Raw genomic sequence first — 12,713 nt, 5'->3', positions numbered from 1 at the left:
TTGACATGATTGAAAGGTAAAAAGCAATAGTCATATTTACGGCTGTGAAAATGAATTCAGAAGCAGGATTTAGCCTCAGGCCAGATGCGAACAACTAGACATTCAATTACATGTTCTGTATGTTTCTTAATGTTGACAGTAATTTGTGGCCTCTGAAGCCAACTGTGGCACAGCAGTTGAACCAACTGGCTTTCTATTTCCTTGTTCATCTAAGAGAAATGCAATTTAAGCTCGAGACAACTACTGTAGTCTGGGCTTCTCTCCCACTTGTTGTACTTAATAAAGTTTATGACAAGCGTGGCTATGTTTTGATTAGAGTGATATTCCTAGCTTTAGCAATAAGATGGGTATAGCACACTGTCTGCTGAAAGAAAATACAATTGCTTCTTTAAAAAAATGTGTTGCACTGGCTGTACATCTAGCTGAATGCTCTTTAGGGACCAGTGTTTGAGAAGAGTTTTAGACCTTATGAGCCACCTTTGATCACCGGTTCTGTCTGTTTCAGATAATTGGACACTAATTACAACCATCAAACACATTCTGCTGTCACTGCAACAGATCTGTTCCTCTTCAGGTCTCACTGTGTACAACATAGCTAGACTGTTTATTTCTGTTGTGGTAGGTTCATGTTGTTGTCTTTTTCATTCAAATCATTAGACTATATAGGAATGTATCACAATATAATGTATGTATAAAACCAGCCTCTTGAGCTCCATGCCTAAGTGGTGTAGGTTTAATGGCATCAAGAGCCAGTGGTTCAATGCTGTCGTGCGTATTGGGCGATGTGGTGTCATCACCATCAGCACATCAACTAGAGACACCTTAATGACAGCCTTCTCTCTCTTGTTCTCACACACACAGACACACACACACACACACACACACACACACACACACACACACACACACACACACACACACACACACACACACACACACACACTGATCCCCCCCCTCCAAACCCAATAGTAAAGTCACCTACAGAGCACATCACACAGGGAGGCAGGTCTCTGAGAACAGCACAGACCCTGTCACACTTAACTGATCCATCAGGCAGGCTGAGCTGCCAGTGATAGCAGAGTGGGCCTCACCATCTCGGCTTCCTGCCCAGGAGCGTGTCACCGGAGGAGGGGACACTGCAGATGGGTCTAATGTCACTTAATGTGGAGGCATGAAGGCTCCTCTTAATTAGCCTGTGAGTCTGATTACTCTGACGGAAACAAAGAGGGCACAATAGGAGGGCTCCTTCAAACACGTGGCATTTGCTTTTCTCCTTGATTATAGGAGTTGCTGTGTGATGCAGGCCACCTAATGGGCACACTGTGGTCCCCAACGCTGGCTGATGAATGGCATCACACTCCGAGGATAGTCATCACTCGACTGGCTCCTCAGTTACAGTGTACAATCACAAAAGACAGGTATAAATTATTGTTAGGCTAGAGTTTAGCAGGGGCTAGACTGGGGAGGATTATTATCAAATCTAAATAAATGATAGCATTGCTTGGGTCTTAATATTTTCTTGCTCTCACATAGCAATTTCAAATGTTGTCCTCTGATATTGACTGTACCTTTAGGACAGTGAGAGAGTACACTTATTAGTGAAATTAAGCAATAATCCCAGTGACTATAATTGCAGGTGGAGGGAATTTAGGCTTTGATTGAATGTGATTCTTTTCCAGCCTCTAGCTGCCAGTAGCTGGTTTAAGTTCCTGAACTCAAAGATGATCAAATCCTAGAACCTAGGGCCAGCCTCCGTGATTGTAGGTCATGCCAGTCAACACGAGTCAACACTAGTCTCATCAGGCAAAAGTAATCCTGACAGGAGTGATGAGACAGTGGATGCATACTAAGACCATCCTGGTTGATTGACACATGACAGAGAAGAAAGGCTTCTCGGATAAATGTAAAGTACTGTATATTATAGTGCTGGAATTCATTTGACATCTATGTGTCACCGTATTGTTTTATGTATCCATCCAATATACGATAGTATTGTTGAAGCATTGACTGTGAAGACTGTTATATTATCAAATCAATTCTCTGTAATTATTCCTTACATGATTAAACTAATCATGTAGCTTTAATTAACTATGAAGTCGGGACACCACAGAATTTTTTTTATAGAGTCTCTATTTCCCGAGTTAACTCTTCAGATATTTTCATATCTTATCGATTACAGTCTTCTATTAATGCATTGTTACCTCATCAGTCTCATTCTTGAATGTCGCAAACCCTTTGATATCTGCACAAACCCTAACATAAATCATGAATCAGCGACATACAAATTGGCTTATTTATTTACTAACTAACTAATCAATCACAGAATTACATGACCACACACACAATTAGTTATACATTGGGTACTAACATGACACAAGGAAAAGTCCCTAGTGGACGAAACCGATCTGACGGCTTGGTAGACAAAGGAAAGGGGTGGGGACAGCTCAAGAGTGGGAAAACTCTTTTTTTTAACTACACTCATGGAAATGCTAGTACTTTTAACATGAACAACTGCTCATTCGAAAATAAATTGCAATTTACATATTTACGAGTGCATGCTTTTGTTGTCCCTCTGCAATCGCCGGTCTGTCTGCTGGATAGTTAGTCAACAGAAAGCCTCTGGTTTGTCCACCAGAGATCAAAGTCTGTCGTAGTTGTAGGTTGATGTAATGGATAGGTCACCAAGTACCAATCGGGAAATATTCTTTGATCGGATGTGTTTACCAGACTAAAGTATTTAAACAGCTGCAGCCTGAGTCATTGATCTTTAGTTTGTAGATTTCTTCACCATTTCAGTGTGGGGATGATCTCCACGTTCTCTGGTCTTGTCCTTTTTAGTTTAAACCACTTCACACACCAGCATCACCGGCATGTTTTGGTCTAATGTAAATTTTGTCGGAAGTAGGTTTTATACTTTTAGTAGAAAAGGGGGCGTTCCATGACGTCGATGTAAATGTCTGTGCTCACGGGGTGTGGTCACTGATTAGTTAAAACTTTATATGAAAACCCATACTCTCATTTAGAAGGCTAACATCACATTTCATAATTTCAAAAGTATTCATATACTCAATAATTCATTTTATACAACATTCAGATGCAAACCCCATAATTGAGAAGTGTATACAAACAAAGAAACAGTAATGTGTGTCTCCTGTCCTTCATGAGGTCACCAAATGAAACAAACTCGACATGACTGTTCCTTAAGTGTCCACGGACCACTCCAACTGCTTGGAATACAGAAACACTGTTCAATTATTCAACCTTTTGACGTTACCATACTGCAGTCTTTTTCTGTGGTAACAAAGGGATTCTCTACCTTCATTTTGGCCCGAGTGGGGTAAAGAGTTTTAGGTATTTATGACCGTCATAAACCTGTGGTGGGAGAGAGAGAGAGGGCTAAGATCCTCACCCAAAAAGAGCACGTCGTGACAGTATTTTTGATGGAAGTTTTGATATTTGGATTTCTTGCAGACTACAGGAAGCTATAGAGGACTTTGCAGGTCAGAACATGAATCTAAGCACCTCACTGGTTGCCATAGTATTGCCCTTTCTTAGTTGTCCAGGATCTACGGTTCCTCCTTGCTTCACTTGTTATCTATAGTTGTAACAGCCTATAGGGAAGTCGTGAGAATTACAGAAACATTTCAGGTATTTACAGTTGAAGCACACCAGTCAAAACCAACTCATATTTTCTCACAAACACACAGTTATTTCTTCAGCATTCAAAGACAATGTCACTTTTTGTCCTTTTCATTATTTACACTAGTAAATAATTCCCAGGAGCACAACAGATGGGCTTGTTGAGCTGAAGTTAGTGTGTCAGGCACAGTTGATGTGTGTCATCCTGGCTGCTGTGTTTTATCTGCCCTTGTCTCCTTCAGGAGGAACACACCATTAAGGGTTTCTTCTAATTGTCGGGTTGAGAACTCAGTCCTCACACAGTGCAGCTAGCTGAACTCTGATTAAACATGCTCTTTCTTTCTCTCACTCACGCTCATTTTCTCGCTCTCTCTCTCTGTCCATCTTTCTTTTTTTCTTTCTCTCTCTCTCTGTCGCCCTCTCCCTCTCTCGCTCTCTCTCTCTTTCTCTCTCTGGATCAAAAATATTTCATAGATGAGAGTTGCAAGGAGATCATTGGTCATGACTTACCATGAAAAAAAAATCACATCAGTGCATTGCAACACAATAGAACATTTATCTAGGAAAGACAAGATTAAAGATTAAAGGCTATTTTGTAAGCATTTTTTTAAAGACAGAAAATACCCACCACATGATTGTCTTATTCCTTCAGATATCAATGCAGTAAAGAGATCAATGGAATTTGACCAAAACAATGGAAACGCCACATACTCAAAGATTGAGAATCACCTCATTGCCACCCATCTCAATTAGCCTACATTTAGGCTATTGTTTATATGTGTATTTCACACATGGGACCAACACTTTACATGTTGCATTTATATTTCTGTTCAGTGTATGTCCATGTCATCATCACCAATCAACTGAATTACATTTAAAATGGCTTCAACTACCACCCCCAATTTCTATACTGAACAAAAATATAATTGCAACATGTAAAGTGTTGGTCTCATGTTTCATAAGCTGAAATAAAAGATCCCAGAAATGTTCCATTCCCACAAAAAGCTTATTTCTCTCAAATGTTGTACGCAAATTTACATCCCTGTTAGTGAGCATTTCTCCTTTGTCAAGATAATCCATCCACCTGACAGGTGTGGCATATCAAGAAGCTTATTAAACAGCATGATCATTACACAGGTACACCTTGTGCTGGGGGCAATAAAAGGCCACTCTAAAATGTGAAGTTTTGACACACAACACAATGGCACAGATGTCTCAAGTTTTGAGGGAGCGTGCAATTGGCATGCTGACTGCAGGAATGTCCAACAGAGCTGTTTCCAGAGAATTTAATGTTAATTCCTCGTCCATAAACCGCCTCCAACGTCGTTTTAGAGAATTTGCCAAATATTTTCAATTATTCAAGCTATTTTCAATGGGGACAGGCTGCTTGGGGGAGACAACTCAAGGGAGCTTTAGCAACAAATTGACATCAACCCGTATCTCGATTTTGGGTCGGGCATTTAGTAATTCAAACATATAAAGCCAGGGCAGCCTTGACACCTATGAGCATGAGATGTTTGTTCCTCCTGTTGTCATGAGGTTGTTGGTTATTGTTCCCGAATTCCCTGTGAAGCATGAAGCTAGACTTGTTTCTTGCTCTTAAAAAGACAAGGAATCCTGAAAGTGAAATCATTCCTGAGACATGACAGTAATCTGAAGCTCCTCCGCTTCCCTGGGTCTCCTGCCAGGTTGGAGATTCAAACTTGTTCCTTTAGATCACATCTAATAAGCGGGTCAGTATCTCTCTCTACATTATCCAGAGAGACTTATGTGAGTGCATACATTTTCATCGCACTGGTCCCCTATGGGAATCGAACCCACAACCCTGGCGTTGCACACACACAGAGAGAGAGAGAGAGAGAGAGAGAGAGAGAGAGAGAGAGAGAGAGAGAGAGAGAGAGAGAGAGAGAGAGAGAGAGAGAGAGAGAGAGAGAGAGAGAGAGAGAGAGAGAGAGAGAGAGAGAGAGAGAGAGAGAGAGAGAGAGAACCGTGACGCAGAGAGGACGACACACTACTCAAAAGACAATAACCCACAAACCACAATGAGAAAAAACCCTACTTAAATATGATCTCTAATCAGAGGCAATGAGGATCAGCTGCCTCCAATTAGAGATCAACCCCAAACAATCCCAACATAGAAATAAACAAACTAGAACCTAAACATAGAAATAGAAAACATAGATAAACCAAAAACACCCCTTGTCACGCCCTGCCCTACACTACTATAGAAAATGACATCTTACTAGAGTCAGAACGTGACACCTCATTAGAGTTCTGTGAGGACTGACCTGCAGAGACCTCATTAGAGTCCTGTGAGGACTGACCTGTAGAGTCTCCTCATCCTTTCCTGTCATCCTACGCCAAACTGGGTGCCATCCCCCTCCATCCCTCCATCCCAGGCGGTCTGGTTGATGGACCCGAGGCAGGGAGAGAGAGAGAGAGAGAGAGAGAGAGAGAGAGAGAGAGAGAGAGAGAGAGAGAGAGAGAGAGAGAGAGAGAGAGAGAGAGAGAGAGAGAGATTTTTTCTCCCATTGGCTGTGTCAATGAGAAATGCTCCAGGGAAATGATATGTGTAATCGAATTAATGGGAAAGTCTGCTGTACTCATTAAAAGTTCTCCGCTGCATTTTGTCCAGATTTCTCTCCAAATCAACAATTGAGAGAGTCTCCATAAACACTGTCCCTCCTCTAGCACATTAGAACAAAGAGAAAAGATGCTTCCCCGCTGAGGATGGGAAAAGGGGACGCATTTTTGTCTGCATAGGATGAAGCAACTGAAATAAAGCTTAATTCCAAAAAGTGTGTATAACACCAAGTAAGGTGAAAGTTGATTTCCATAACATGCTAATTTCATACATTTTCTTTGACCCAAATCCTAAAATGCACAGTGGTACAGGGAGACTTTAGTCATGCTCCAGAAATTGGGAATGATGCACTGGGGTGAGCCAGGGCACTGATTGAAGGATAAGGACAGCCAAACAAGTGAATAAGCCCTCTGTCACTTCTACTAAAAAGTTAAACAAGTCCAACAAAGCCAACTAAAGACGAGTCAGAACTTCAGAACTTGTCACCCTTGCCTTTTTTTTTTGTGCCAGGGTCTTTTCAGTGCCGGTTAAAGGTTGTCTTGACTTGATGTGATGTCTCTGTAACATTACACAAACTCCACTTATGAAACAATCAAATACAAAAAAATCGAGCCCTCGATAGATAATGATGCAGCATGCAGTCAGTCCTTGATTATTCCACAGTGCATCCCCATAGTTATGAAGAGAAAGATCCAGCTGGCCTCCTCCATCTGTTGAATAGAACCTGTCCACAGATGTCACTAGCATGTCTAACGTAATCTACAGTAGTTACATACTTCTGATGTTACAGTAGCCTAAATGTGGCATGTAGGGTGTGTGACTGTGTCCCCATTAAAGATGTATGGCTGATGCTGCAGTGTTGCTGGGGAACAGGTGGTGGCAGACCCTCTGCTCTGTGGGTGGGTGGATGGGAGAGGGGAATGTTAAAACACTTCCAACCAAAAGAGCCCTCAGTTGAGCTGTCTTCTCCTCTGCCGCAGAGCCCAAGTTGTTTCAAAGTTGAAAGGCAACCATAATGCACTATTCCCTTTTTAGATTCCCCTACAGTTTTATATCAAACTAGAGGGTAACGACCCCATCTCCAACAGTTTTATATCATACTAAAGGGTAATGACCCCATCTCCAACAGTTTTATGTAATACTAGAGGGTAACAACCCCATCTCCAACAGTTTTATATCAAACTAGAGCGTAACGACCCCATCTCCAATATTTTTATATCAAAGTAGAGGGTAACAACCCCATCTCCAACAGTTTTATATCAAACTAGAGGGTAACAACCCCATCTCCAACAGTTTTATATCAAACTAGAGGGTAACGACCCCATCTCCAACAGTTTTATATCATACTAAAGGGTAATGACCCCATCTCCAACAGTTTTATGTAATACTAGAGGGTAACAACCCCATCTCCAACAGTTTTATATCAAACTAGAGCGTAACGACCCCATCTCCAATATTTTTATATCAAAGTAGAGGGTAACGACCCCATCTCCAACAGTTTTATATCATACTAAAGGGTAATGACCCCATCTCCAACAGTTTTATGTAATACTAGAGGGTAACAACCCCATCTCCAACAGTTTTATATCAAACTAGAGCGTAACGACCCCATCTCCAACAGTTTTATATCAAACTAGAGGGTAACGACCCCATCTCCAACAGTTTTATATCAGACTAGAGGGTAACGACCCCATCTCCAACAGTTTTATATCAAACTAGAGGGTAACGACCCCATCTCCAACAGTTTTATATCAAACTAGAGGGTAACGACCCCATCTCCAATATTTTTATATCATACTAGAGGGTAACGACCCCATCTCCAACAGTTTTATATCAGACAAGAGGGTAACAACCCCATCTCCAACAGTTTTATATCAGACTAGAGGGTAACGACCCCATCTCCAACAGTTTTATATCAGACTAGAGGGTAACGGCCCCATCTCCAACAGTTTTATATCAGACTAGAGGATAATGGCCCCATCTCCAACAGTTTTATATCAAACTAGAGGGTAACTGCCTCATCTCCAACAGTTTTATATGAAACTAGAGGGTAACAACAACATCTCCAACAGTTTTATATCAGACAAGAGGGTAACGACCCCATCTCCAACAGTTTTATATCAAACTAGAGGGTAACTACCCCATCTCCAACAGTTTTATATCAGACAAGAGGGTAACTGCCCCATCTCCAACAGTTTTATATCATACTAGAGGGTAACAACAACATCTCCAACAGTTTTATATCAGACAAGAGGGTAACTGCCCCATCTCCAACAGTTTTATATCAGACTAGAGGGTACGCCCCTCTCCAACAGTTTATATCAGACAAGAGGGTAACTGCCCCATCTCCAACAGTTTTATATCATACTAGAGGGTAACCAAACTTGACGGGTACTGCCCCATCTCCAACAGTTTTATATCAGACAAGAGGGTAACTGCCCCATCTCCAACAGTTTTATATCATACTAGAGGGTAACAACAAAATCTCCAACAGTTTTATATCAGACAAGAGGGTAACTGCCCCGTCTCCAACAGTTTTATGAGCGGCTCATGTCATGACTATGAACATCATGCCAATTATTTCGTCAACATTGCTTCTCCCTAAGTTAGCAGAGCATCTCTCTGCTGACATTATTTCCTCCCGGTGGAATGACAAGCAAATTTGTGATGTTATGTTGGCAATCTTATCCACAAGGAGGAGCTGTGAGATTGTGGCAATTAGTTTAAGCATCGCCCTAAATTATTCCTAATGATGAGTTTTAATCGTTCTGTGCCTCACTGTGCCGTGGGTGAAATATCCAAGTCCCTGTGACTGTACTCATAGTGTAATAAACACGTACTAACTAGGCTTAACACTGATACTGAGTGAATCATTGGGAAAAGGAGAGCCAGCTTCTTCAGCAGGGCAGGACATTTATGCGCTTCCTGTGCTCTACCAATGGTACAAATATTTTGTTACTTATGTCTGGGGGGAAATTTAGAAGATGTGTTGTTTTCACTGTCTTGCTATCTTTCTGGAAGCTGCTATGAAGAAAATGTCAGGCTTACAGTATATAAACATGATTTGGAATGAGATATTGTTATCCAGGGGTTTCATGACAACATTATTGTCTCTTTGCTTGTAGTTTTTTTGTTCAGTATGATTAGCAGTCCAAGTCAGTGGTGGTTGAGGTTCTCATAAAGATGGCAGTTTACTGTGGCTTGTAAAGCGAGGTGATGGGACATGATCCATTGCGTATGTAGCAACCATACAGGACGGCCTGGCCTCTGGTGTAGAATGGTGTAGAATGTAGACTATACCCCACAGAGGACTGAGGAGGTGTGGAACTGTGTCAGGATTCTGTAACAGCATCACTGTCAAACTGGACCCTGGATCAAGGGGTCTGTTGCAGGTAGACACTGTGGAGACATCCCTGCCATTGACAGCTGAGTGGAGGGGGACATGAGGGGATGTGATATGGGCACGGAATCTAGCCGGCGGTTCAGTTGTGGATGGCCGGTTGTGGCACCTGTCAGTTCACTCTGCCCTACCTCTCCAACTGGCCCTTCATTACTTGAAACAGCATGTCTGGGTGAGTTAGGATGGTCGTCACTCCAGCATCACAACTCACTCTCAATGAACTCAAACTTTCTTCCTGGAGGACAGAAATCTGTTGAATGGCCCCATTGTCAGAAATAATCCATTGGATCGCCCTATTGTCAGAAATAAACCATTGAATGGCCCCATTGTCAGAAATAATCCATTGGATGGCCCCATTGTCAGAAATAATCCATTGAATGGCCCCATTGTCAGAAATAATCCATTGCTTTAAGTCTCTAAGTAGTACATTCGTAGTGTATGCATGAGGGGGGGAGGGGGAGCATGTGTGTGTGTGCATGTTTGTGAGCATGCATGTGTGTGCAAACTCTGCATGCGTGTATGTCTGTGACTTAGTCTGCCTTATACATTGCATTCGGAGGGTATTCAGACCCCTTCCCTTTTTCCACATTTGTTACGTTACAGCCTTATTTTAAAATGGATTAAATAAAAACATGTCCTCATCAATCTACACACAATACCCCATAATGACAAAGCGAAAACAGGTTTGTATAAGTTTCAGCCTGGCCAAACTGAGCAATAGGGGAGAAGGGCCTTGGTTAGGGAGGTGACAAAGAATCCGATGGTCACACTGCCAGAGCTCCAGAGTTCTTCTGTGGAAATGGGAGAACCTTCCAGAAGGACAACCAACTCTGCAGCACTCCACCAATCAGGCCTTTATGGTACAGTAGCCAGACGGAAGCCACTCCTCAGTAAAAGGCGCATGACAGCCCGCTTGGAGTTTGCCAAAAGGCAACTAAAGGACTTTCTGACCATGAGAAAGAAGATTCTCTGGTCTGATGAAACCAAGATTGAACTCTTTGGCCTGAATGCCAAGCGTCACGTCTGGAGGAAACCTGGCACAATCCCTACGGTGAAGCATGGTGGTGGCAGCATCATGCTTTGGGGATGTTTTTCAGCGACAGGGCCAGGGAGACTAGTACAGAGAGATCCTTGATGAAAACCTGCTCCAGAGCGCTCAGGACCTCAGACTGGGTCGAAGGTTCACCTTCCGACAGGACAACGACCCTAAGCACACAGCCAAGACAACGCAGGAGTGGCTTCGGGACAAGTCTCTGAATGTCCTTGAGTGGCCCAGCCAGAGCCCGGACTTGAACCCGATCGAACATCTCTGGAGAGATCTGAAAATAGCTATGCAGCGACGCTCCCCATCCAACCTGACAGAGCTTGAGAGTATCTGCAGAGAAGAATGGGAGGAACTCCACAAATACAGGTGTGTCAAGCTTGTAGCGTTGTACCCTAGAAGACTCAAAGCTGTAATCGCTGCCAAAGGTGCTTCAACAAAGTACTGAGTAAAGGGTCTGAATACTTATGTAAATGTGATATTTCAGTTTTATATATATATATATATATATTTGCAAAAATGTGTAAAACCAGTTTTTGCTTTCTCATGAGGTTTTGTACGTAGATTGATTGAGGGGGAAAAGCTATTGGATCCATTTTAGATTAAGGCTGTAACATAATAAAATGTGGAAAAAGTCAAGGGGTCTGAATGTTTTCCGAATGCACTGTATAAGTGAAACCACGTATGTGCCTCAGTATGTCGTATCATTATTCCACATTTGTTTGTGCGTGATTTTACTTTAACTACCAGCACAATATCATAGGACATGCTTGGCATTAATCATTACTATTCCAGAGCACTGCCGTCAGCAACTGTAGATCAGCAGCAATAGAAATGTAGGGGAAGTGGAAAAAATATGAATTACCTGTAAATAACATGAGAGAGCTGTCATATTTAACCTGTACTGTACAGTTGAGTAAAGTACAGAGGTTTCAAGTATTCAACCTGCTGTAAGAGCAGTTAACGGTAGTTGGCTGGGCTGTCAGTGATGGATGCCCTGCAGATGTTCCATCTAAAGGTCAGAGAGGACACCACCCCTGAAAGACTTCTATTAACACAGAATCCAGTGTTCAGCAGGAAAGTGAACTCTTGCTGGATTCAAAAAGGCTCCTTTAGTCTGTCCCAAATGGCACCCTATTCCCTAAAGAGTGCACTCCCTTTGACCTGGACCTATATGTGCCATTTGGGATGCAGTCCTCATCATACAGTATGCTACAAGGTAGGTCAATGATTGCATATCAAAGCCTTTTGGAATTTTATTCTGTTGAAATATTGATTTACAGGTAGTTCAAGTCAAAGTGTTCTTCAGATACAGTATACCTACACATATTACAACTCTCCCATTCCTTCAGACTGACTGTAGTAACCCTAACCCTTCAGATACAGTATACCTACACACATTATATGTGTCACGGTTGTCGTCGGGAATAGAGGACCAAAACGCAGCAGGAATGTGGATGCTCATCTTGTTATTTATTTTAAATAAAGAGAACACCAAAATAACAAAACAAAGAAAGCACAAACAACAAAACAGTCTTGTCTTGCTCACACAGGCAAAACAAGAAACAATCTCCCACAACACCAAACCAAACAATTACCCATATATAGGACTCTCAGAGGCAACGAGAAAGCACCTGCCTCCAATTGAGAGTCCAACCCCCCATCAACCTAAACATAGAAATACAACAAACCTGAAAGAACATAGAAATACAAAACATAGACCAAAACCCGGAAATAATAAATCAAACACCCTACTACATACACCACCACCCCGAAACACATAAACAAAATACCCTCTGCCACGTCCTGACCAAACTACAATAGCAAATAATCCCTAAACTGGTCAGGACGTGACATTACCCCCCCCTAAAGATGCAAACCCCGGATGCACCTACACACAAAAAAATATAATCCCCAAAAACAAACAAAAATCCCCCTAAACTAAAGGGAGGGAAGGGAGGGTGGCTGCCGTCAACGACGGCACCTGTGCTACACCCCCCCTCCCCAACCCACCTAAACTGGAGGTGGTTCCGGCTCAGGCCTACTGC

This window comes from Salmo salar, chromosome ssa09 (genome assembly GCF_905237065.1).
Source record: "Salmo salar chromosome ssa09, Ssal_v3.1, whole genome shotgun sequence".
Classification (NCBI taxonomy): domain Eukaryota; kingdom Metazoa; phylum Chordata; class Actinopteri; order Salmoniformes; family Salmonidae; genus Salmo; species Salmo salar.
Note: the sequence above shows the minus strand (reverse complement) of the source record.